The sequence below is a fragment of the Canis lupus genome, chromosome 4 (assembly GCF_011100685.1).
Source record: "Canis lupus familiaris isolate Mischka breed German Shepherd chromosome 4, alternate assembly UU_Cfam_GSD_1.0, whole genome shotgun sequence".
NCBI classification, from domain to species: Eukaryota; Metazoa; Chordata; class Mammalia; order Carnivora; family Canidae; genus Canis; species Canis lupus.
The window spans coordinates 32701252-32711114 of NC_049225.1; the positions used below are offsets into that span (position 1 = coordinate 32701252).

General features: G+C 39.1%; 1 pseudogene; it reads right to left on the bottom strand.

Moving 5' to 3' along the window:
• Positions 1 to 1664: 1664 nt before the first annotated feature.
• Positions 1665 to 7619, bottom strand: LOC119871452 (annotated as a pseudogene).
• Between the last annotated feature and the right edge of the window lie 2244 nt (positions 7620 to 9863).

Here is a 9863-nt window from a genome sequence, read left to right on the forward strand (position 1 = left end):
TACCCAGGGATTGGACTCACATAAGTATTTCTACCATTTGCTTCTCACTTGACTCTATGCTAGGTTTGTTTGCCTTCAGCAAGTTAGAATGATTTTTAAATCCTGAGTTCACAGCTACTGGAATATTTACTTCTCCTAAATGAAACCATTCTTTTTTTCCTCATCACTCAGGATTCTGGTGCTACAACAGGAGTTGAACACCAAAGGTGACTCATTGAAATGGCAGGGAAAGTAAATCAAATATCAAATAAAGCCAATCCCTTTACTCTCCCTATCTGATTATTGTTCCTTTGAAGATAAAATATTTAATCTATTCTAAAGGTATGGAATGCAGGGGCTCTTACACTGAACAACTTTATTCCAATAGGTTAGATATGCTCATCTTAACACTTTTTAGTGTTTGCCTGGAGAACATTTATGGTCATGAGGTCATTTGGCTGAGCTTTATTGGTTTATATCTATTCCAGGGAAAAGATATTTATTTTTCTTTGCAGAAGCAACTAAGAGTTTTTCCTGTCTTCTCATGTCACCCCTGATTTTAAGTGATTACCATTTAAACCATTTGATCTGAAATTTTTACATCTATATGCTTCTTCCCTTTGGCACCAGAAGGCATGATGTAAATGCATTTACTATGTACTATGTAGTCTATTATAAAGAATGGCTTATTCTAGTCAGTTCAAAGAAATACTAATAGACATTAGGAGCAAAAGGTAGCACATGAGGAGAGAGAAGAGAGATTATTTCAACAGAACCACCTCCCAACCCCCACAAAAACAGAGAAATAAAAACAGAAACAAAATGGGGAGAGTCAGGGGAATGAAGGGGTGCCCAGGGGAAGTACAACAGTCCAATCTCTGCAGTTTCTCCCAGTCTGGGCAGGGTGGCTGGCCTAGCAGCTAGGGCCACACTTCCTCTCCTCTTGTCTTTCTGGTGGCTCCATGGCTTTGCCTCCATGGTTATTGTAGGGGCAATGTTTTTGGAAGACCATTGACGTGCTGCATATTCATGTAAGTGGAATCCATTGAGTGATCTCTGTGGTTCTTTGCATGCTCCACCTTTCCCTGTATGTAGTCCTTGTGGCTCTGGGAGCTATGTATACTGAGCAGCACGTATTTTTTTGTTTATTTGGTATTGCAGCTGTTTGCATCCAGGACCTTATAGATGTCCCAATAGACCCTATGGAGCTTGTGATCTTCATACTCCATGTAAAGTATAGTGAGTGCCATTTGGCATCTAGAAATTAGTTTATCATTGCCTCTGCAGCCCAAGCCTACCATGTAAAGTTTGAGCATCTCTACTAGGTCTTTGCTTTCGGGTTCATGCAGGATCCTTCTGGTAAACCTGAATTACAGATGTCTCTATAAACTTGAAATTGAACTTGCAGAAGCAGTTACCAGTGGTCCCCTGCTGGCCCTGACTCCTCTATGGAGTCATATGGAGAATTTCCAACGGGGAAAATTCTGCTGGTTATCCACCTATCAGAACTTCTTGGTGTGGAAGGAGTTTCCTGTTTGGAGCTACAGCATTGCTGATGTGTGGGCAGAGAGGGAAGCCACAGAGACAGGTTGACAGGGATGTGCTGACATGGCACCTCAACATTAGTGTCTGTGGAGCACCATCCAGAGGCCTGGCTGGGTTGTACCAAGGCTGTCATGGGTTTCTCATGCAGGTGGGGCAAATCCTGCCAACTGCAGCAGAAGCAGTAACCGTGGAGACCCCAGGCCTTCACATAGTCCCTTCATATTCTGGATGGAGGCCTGGTCAAGGTTAGCCTCCTCCAAAAGTGAGGAACTGATGCTTTGATTTGTGCAGGTGGAAAGGTCATGATTTGTGAATAGAACACGAGTTATCGTCTTCCTCTTCAGAACAGGTAGGCAGGGGGGTGGCAAGTGTGCTCCTGCCCTTCTCTTCTGGTTCCTGGTCCTCCTGAGACTACCCCGAGTATTCTGAGAATTAGAGATGGGAATAGCAGGACCAGCATGATCACTGAAACCCCACTGGCTATGGCAGAGAGGCTGTATTGTACTATGTGGGATGAGGAAGGAATGCTAAAGACTGGGCTTTTGGGTGATGGTATAGCCCTCCAGCTCAGATCTCTTATGTGAAGGAGCAGATGAGTGATCATCACCTCATATTTCTGGTCCATCAGTGAATCCTTGATCTCTTCTTTTATGTAACCCACTGACACCATCAACTCAGTCCTCTAGGGGTCATTATCATCAGGCAATAACTCCAAATAGGCTTTAGTTCCTCTTCGTGACCTACGTTCATCCATAAATCTTTCATAATTGTCTCAAGAGTGTTTTTTTTTGGTGGGATTGAGAATAGGAAATTTCTTGAGCAGGTTTTCATACTTCAAGGACAAATAAAAGAGAATATGGCATATTCCACTCAGTACCTGCCCTCCTAGATTTTTGAGATTCTGTGTACCAGAAAGCAGGGATCAGATGAGCACTGTATATCAGATAACCCTCAGGCTCCACACCTCCAGTTGTAGTCCATCATAAGATTTACCTTGGAATAGTTGGGCAGCAGCAAAAGAGGAACTTTTATCTTTACTTTACTGAGGGCATCCAGCTTGTTGTCAAAGGTGAGTTTGTTGCTGAAGTCAATTGATACACTTGATATTCCTGTCAGCATCCAAGAGCAGGTGTTTCGCCTTTAAGGTCTCTACAAACAATCCACTTCTGGCGGCAGTACTACACAGCACACACTTTCTAATGTAATTTACTTGAGGACTTTTTCCCTTTCATTTGCCATGAATCACTAGGTAATCAAATCTCTCTTCCACTAGCATACTCCATGAAGTAGAGTGCTTTCTCAGTTTTGAACCCCTCAATTTTAACTATGTTGGGATGATTCAAAGCTTTTCAGATTCTGACTTCATAGGTATTTTCTGGAAGCTGATCATCATGGCTCCCTCTTTCCCAGTCAAGATGTGCAGGGCCAGCTTCACCTTGGTCAAGTTACCCTTGGGGATTGTGATGAAGATTTGCCAACATGGATCTCCTCCTCAACAAAGATAGCTGAAAGGCCCTGCAGTTATGTTGGACTCATTGCTGGACTTTCACTCAAAGTGTCCCAAGGTAGGCTTAAAATTGGAAAAAGCTGGTGATAAGTTTGGTCCAAATCATTTGGAAAGAAAATCATTTCCAAGTCTATTTGACAAACTGATCATTGTAATGGAGTCAAAACACAGTGCCAGACAAAATGTTTTTAAAAATCCTAATGATAAAAGGAATATAAAAGAAATAAAGAAAGAGATGTAGGGAAGAAAACTAAAAGTGAGAAAAATAACAAAGTAAAGAAAAAGAAAAAAAATAATAAAAATTAAACAGACAGAAATCCCACCATGCCAATGAGATGTATTTGAAGGAGGAAACAGGTACCTTTGGTCAATATCTCTCAGGTCATCAGAAACCAGCTCTTTGAACTAGGAAGACTTCAAACCTCAATAGCAAATACATTTCTGAGGCCCAGCCATGGACTAAACAGGGGTTTAGAAAAGAAAAAAACAATGGCTCCGTTGAGGTCATCGCAAGAAGTGAACCTATAAAGTTAAAGATGATCAACAGTGGCTTTCTCATCTTTTTTTTACAGCTTCAGTGAGATAGAATTCACACACCATACAGTTCCTATATTTAAAGTATACAATTTAATGATTTTTAGTATATTTACAACCATCACCACATTAGTTTTAAAACTTTTTTATCGCCTGAAAGATAAACCCCATGCCCTTTGAGGTATCATCTCCCTTTCAAATCTTATGTCACACACACTCCCAGGCCTAAGCTACCACATATCTACTTTCTATTTCTGCACATTAACCTGATCTGGAGGGACACCAGGGTGGGTCAGTGGCTGAACTTCTGCCTTTGGCTCAGGTTGTGATCCTGGGGTCCTGGGATCGAGTCCCGCATCGGGCTCCCCATAGGGAGCCTGCTTCTCCCTCTGCCTGTGTCTCTGCCTCTCCTTCTGTGTCTCTTATGAATAAATAAATATATCTTTAAAAAAATAAAAAGTCTATGTGTTATGTTATGATCACCATAACTATAGTGACCACCCGTCAGCATACAATGCTATTACAATACAATTGACTATATTCTCTATGCTGGACTTTTTATCTTTGTCACTTATTCATTCCATAATTGGAAGCCTGTTATCTCTAACTTTCCTTCACATTTTCCCCATCTGCCCACTCTCTGACCCTCTGGCAACCAGTCTGTTATCTGCATTTGTGGGTCTGCTTCTGCTTTTTATTTATTTGTTTATTCACTTGTTTTGCTTTTTAGATTTCACAAATAAGTTAAATCATATTGTATTTGTCTTTCTCTGTTTTCTCATTTCACTTAGCATAATATCCTCTAGGTCCATCCATATTGTCACAAATGGCAAGATCTTATCTTTTCTATGGCTGAGTAATAGTCCACTCGTGTGTGTGTGTATGTGTATACTACATTTTCCTTTTTTTCTTTTTTGTTTTTTTAATTTTTATTCATGATAGTCACACACAGAGAGAGAGAGAGAGAGAGAGAGGCAGAGACACAGGCGGAGGGAGAAGCAGGCTCCATGCACCGGGAGCCCGACGTGGGACTCGATCCAGGGTCTCCAGGATCGCGCCCTGGGCCAAAGGCAGGCGCCAAACCGCTGCGCCACCCAGGGATCCCTATACTACATTTTCTTTACCCATTCATCTATCAATGAACACCCGGTTGCTTCAATGTCTTGGCTATTAATAATTACATATTTTTAAAAGAATGTACTGGCAGGCTCCCTTCAAAACCTGGGGTTGGTTTTGGTGGCCCCAGCAAGCCTTGTCCATGCCCCTGCAGAGGTATCATTATATCCTATTAACTTGTTTCCATTTTGTTTCTTCAATCATCTTGTGAACTCCTTGGAGTAAAGGTCATTCTATATGTATTTCTACATTCCTTCTTCTTCTTTTTTTTTTTTTTTTAATTTAAACTCAATTAGCCAACATATAGTACACCATTAGTTTCAGATGTAGTTTTAAATAATTCATCAGTTGTATATAACACCCAGTGCTCATCACATCACATGCCTTCCTTAATGTCCATCACCCAGTTACCCCAGACCCCCATCCACCCCCACTTCAGCAACCCTCAGTTTGTTTCCCAGAGTTAAGAGTTTCTTAGGGTTTATCTCAAGCTGACCTGTGGTTCAATCATGGCTTCAAGAATTAAGACATAATTAGGAAAAAAAAATTATCTGTGCATTGATATCCTTATCTGTAAAATTAATATAATAATGCATAAACATTTCCATTTTGATATGTTAGGCCAATTCCTTGCTGTAGTGTGATCCAAAGACCAGAAGAAGCCTCAATATCATCTGAATGCTTGTTAGTAAAGTAGACTGGTGGCTCCAGCCGTAAGTTACTGAACTGAAATATGCATTATAACAAGATCTCCAGGTGAATTGTACAAATATTTTAAGAAAAACTTATGTTATAGTGCACATGTTAAGATCATAATTGAGTCATCTAAAGAACTAAATATACAAATATATCATCAATGTGAGTGAGGCTTTCTTTGGTACATCTTTTACTTCCACTTTTCACTGTCATCACTGCATGCAGTGATTACTAATGTAGAAGACTGACCATCACTATTCATCAGAAGAAGAGACCACATATAAATTCAAATAAAGGTTGAACTGATCCTCAATAATTAAAGCCAGATTTCAAGAAATCCTTTCTTAGAGTGTTCTGATTTCTCTGAAAGAACTCAAGCCATCTCTCTACATCCCACTTGAGATCATGTTGTTTTTTCTCCCTTGTGTAAAAAAGGTCGATGAATTTTCTGAAGTTTAATATCACACTCAATGCCAACTCACTCCCAAAGCCATATAACTTTCATAGAATGTGAAAGCAGAGCTAGAAATTTCAATGATAATCTTGAGGTGATGAATTTATAATCCATTTCTGAAAACACTTAATTTCCTTCCAGTTAATTGTATCCAATAGTTCTTAGGACATATGAAAGGGGCATAATCATTCACCATTGGTGGGAGTATAAATTGGGACAAATGTTTTTTGGTGGGAGTTTTATAGTATGTATCAAATTAAAATATGCATGTGCTTTTAGCTTGCAATTCCGTTTCTACAATTCTATAGAAATGCTTCTAGGACACAAAGATATATATGTAAGAATGATCATAGCAGCAGCATTATTTATAATACTAGAAAATATTGTAATGATAAATAAGATGAGCTAAGATGAATGTCCATCCACAAAGAGATAACAAATTACCTATGATACATCTGCTTAATGAATTAAATTCCTATCATTTTGCTCATCCAGATAAAGTTTTTCCTTGTTTTTTTTTTTTTTTTTTAGAGATATGAAGAGAACATCAATACTTTTTGAAACTACATCCAGTTCTTGCCCCGAACTAAATGGTTAAAATGTAGATTAGCATATTTGTAATTATCATATCCTGTAAGCCGCTGTTGAACATTTCAGGCTTGGGTACCTGAACAGATATAATTGTATAGTCTTACATATAGTTGGTTGCTCCAGAAATGGATACCTAATCAATCTGAATCATGCCACAGATTTTTTTGAAGTGGAACTGATACCTTCCCTAAGTTTCTCCCTAATACTCTATTTGAGAAGTATTGGTGGCCACATTTCCCATCCTGTAGATAATATTCGCTTTTCAATGATAGAAACAATGAGATTCTTTGACAATCTTGGAGAATCTGAAATTAGAGAGAGTTCTAGGAGATACTGAGACCAAATTCCACCATTTTGATCTTGTGGTTTAATTATTCAATCCTTCCTTAGAATACATGAATCAATAATTTCCCTCCAACTGAAACAGAGCATATTGAGTTTATGTTTTGATATTATATTGGTGTGTAAAAAGACAAGTCTCATAACGATATGAGTAGTCTGATATAATTTTTATAAAACTTAAAAATTTACGTGTATATGAATATAAAAATTATCATAGAGGATACACACCAAAGTGTTAATGGTGATTTATCCTTAAAGTAATGGGCAATAGGAGAAGGAAACTCTTTTGCTTTTATAAGGATACTTTTTATTTAATTAAAAATTTAACAACTACATCTATTAAAATTGTTTGAAAATAGCTTTCACAGCCCATAAACTAAAAACTTCTAGAAAGAACATATAAAGAAAAACAAACGAGTGCTTTGCAACTACTCACTCTCAAACATTCTGATACCAAGTTATACCTGCATTGACTGGTTCCATAGTGAAGCCAGTGGAGAATCATGATTGCGTCTGATAGAAATCCAGAGTTGCGCAGTGACTTCCCAACTCACAAATGCCTAATTTATGAACACCTGGCACATAAGAGAAAGGTTACCGGCTCAAGCTAACTTGCCAAGGGGCAGCATCGCAGAGTGAAAAATAGTTGAGCTTTGCATTTTGAGTTTTGCTCCTCTAATTATTAGCTATGGAATATCAGGTGGATTATTTAGTCTTTCTGCATCTCAGTTCCTCATCAATAAAATGTGCTAACAATGATTCTTAACTCCTACAATTACTCTGAAGTTTAGTAGCAATAATACCTGACAAGGCCTGGCACGTAGGAGGCACTCTACCTACACAGGTGTTAGCCATCAGTATTATTAAAGGGGTAGCTTGTCCTCTAGGTGCTCAAGATTTTACTACATCACTGTATTCTTTCTCTAATGGAAGCTTGGTATCTGTTACTGGGTACAGACAGCAAATCCCTTGAAGTAAAGATTTTCCTGTCATGGTGACAAATTTCAACATGTCAGAATCAATTTCCTCAGAATTAATTCTTCTCCCAATATCTGCACATCATTTATTGGAGCAAAGCTACCCTTATGTTTATTAAGTTCCCAACAATAAAAACAGAAAGCTTGGTCTATTTAATCTATGCTATCTCAAAAATTCTAAGATGCATGTTTTTTTCACATAGTACAAATTCCTGAAGTCTGATATCCCTTGCAGTAGATGGAGTGTCTCAACATGCACCAGCTAGGCACTGCTACTAGTATTGGAGCTACTAGTATTACAGGTTGTTATTGCCTGATACTAACATTGTTAGTACTAACTAGTACTAACTACTACATCTAGTACTACTACCAGTGTAGTCACTACCATCTACTAAAGTAGATGGAGTGTCTCAGCATGCACCTACCAGGCACTGCTGCTAGCCAGGAGCTACAAGTACTGTAGGTTGTTATTGCCTGACATGTGCACGCTCAGCTGTAGCCGAGCATGGTGGCTTTAACTATGTATTATTTGCACTGTTAGCACTAGCTGTGTTGGATTTAGTTGCCATTTAAAATATCCTCAAAAATAATCTTCTAAAAAAAATAAAAATAATAATCTTCTGTGGCCAAGCAGAGAAACAGAGATATCGTGTATTCAGAAAGTTATAGAACACCCTGATCCATATCGAAACTCTACATCTAAATACATTTAGAACAAAATTTCTATGTGAGAAAGCAAGTGTCGAAAGTTGACTACATTTCTTTCTTCCTCAGTAGTTCATAAAATAATGGTACTATAATAGAAGGTTAACTTAGATTCCTATACATATAGTAATTCACATCAAGAAATATGTGGGCCTCTCCACCTTCAGGGTTTCTTATTTTGCTCTCGCCAATGGTCCTGCAATACAGTATTGACTGACCATATGCCATGTGCCAGGCCTAGCGGTGGGTACTACTTTTCTTCTGATAGAGGTCAAAGCCTCTCCTACCATACTTTGTCCAACACAAAGACCTTTCTCCTATCACCATTTTCAGTGGCTGTAATTGTAACATTGAGAAAATTAGCATATCTGACTCCATTTTGCTTCTATTTCCATGGTGGCTGTGACCTACAGCTTAGAAACTTTTGCTTAGCCCTGCAGGTAGGCATGCTAATCCCTGAAGAAATTTTGCTCTACAGTTGAGACTTGCAAAAACTGCTTTCTTACCAGGAACTAATCTCACCTAAGGAGATAAGGAAGTACTGCATAAATGACTATGCTACGTTTAAGATTTGCAGGAATGATATGACCAGATTAATTTACCCAGGACAAAAGGTTACATGACCTTCTTTGCTTTCTACAAACATCAGTCACCTTTTCACTCCAAGTCGCTTCCGCTTCCCCACTTTGCTAACATGAGAGAAACTCAAATTTCATGCTGGGGGTTGGGGTGGGGGGGGATGGGTCTTTGGGACAATGGTCTACCATCTGCTCAGTGAGCTGGCTTTACACAAACAAAGTCACTTTCCTACCCTTTTCCTACCCCTGGCTCTTGACTTCTTGGCCTGTCATGTGGCGAGCAGAATGAAGTTCGGTTGGTTTCATAATAATCCCTCAGCTCTTCCCATTATTATGAGCAAAAGGATTTAGTTACTAAGTTGGAATCGGCTTTTGATACAGAGGCCTTTACAAGTACATCTTGCCACTGAGGTAGAAGAGTTGATTTCTGAGGAGCAATGCCTTTACTCATAGAAAGGATGTTACTTATTAAGAGTTAGAAACTTCATCCAGTCCTCAGATGTCTGTTAAACTCACCATGTAGATGCAGTAGTGCGATTTTATCCATTGGGGCAGGGGCATCCTGGTAGGAGGCAGAGGAAAGAATCGGACAACACTGCCCTGTGGCAGTTGTTGCTGAGAAGGGGAGTACACGCAGAACGGCTCAGAGAGTTGCCATAGCTTCATGGTTCTGCTCAGAAACCAGAGTTGGGAGTCCAGAAATTTGGGTCATTGTGGAGGAAAGTGGGAGTCTTCAGGGAGAAACAGAGAGATATTCTCATTGGACAACTCATTTTCATGGAAGAAGAAACCAATAATTTCCAAGAGATAAATCTTGAAGACAAATGTAGCTCCCAGGA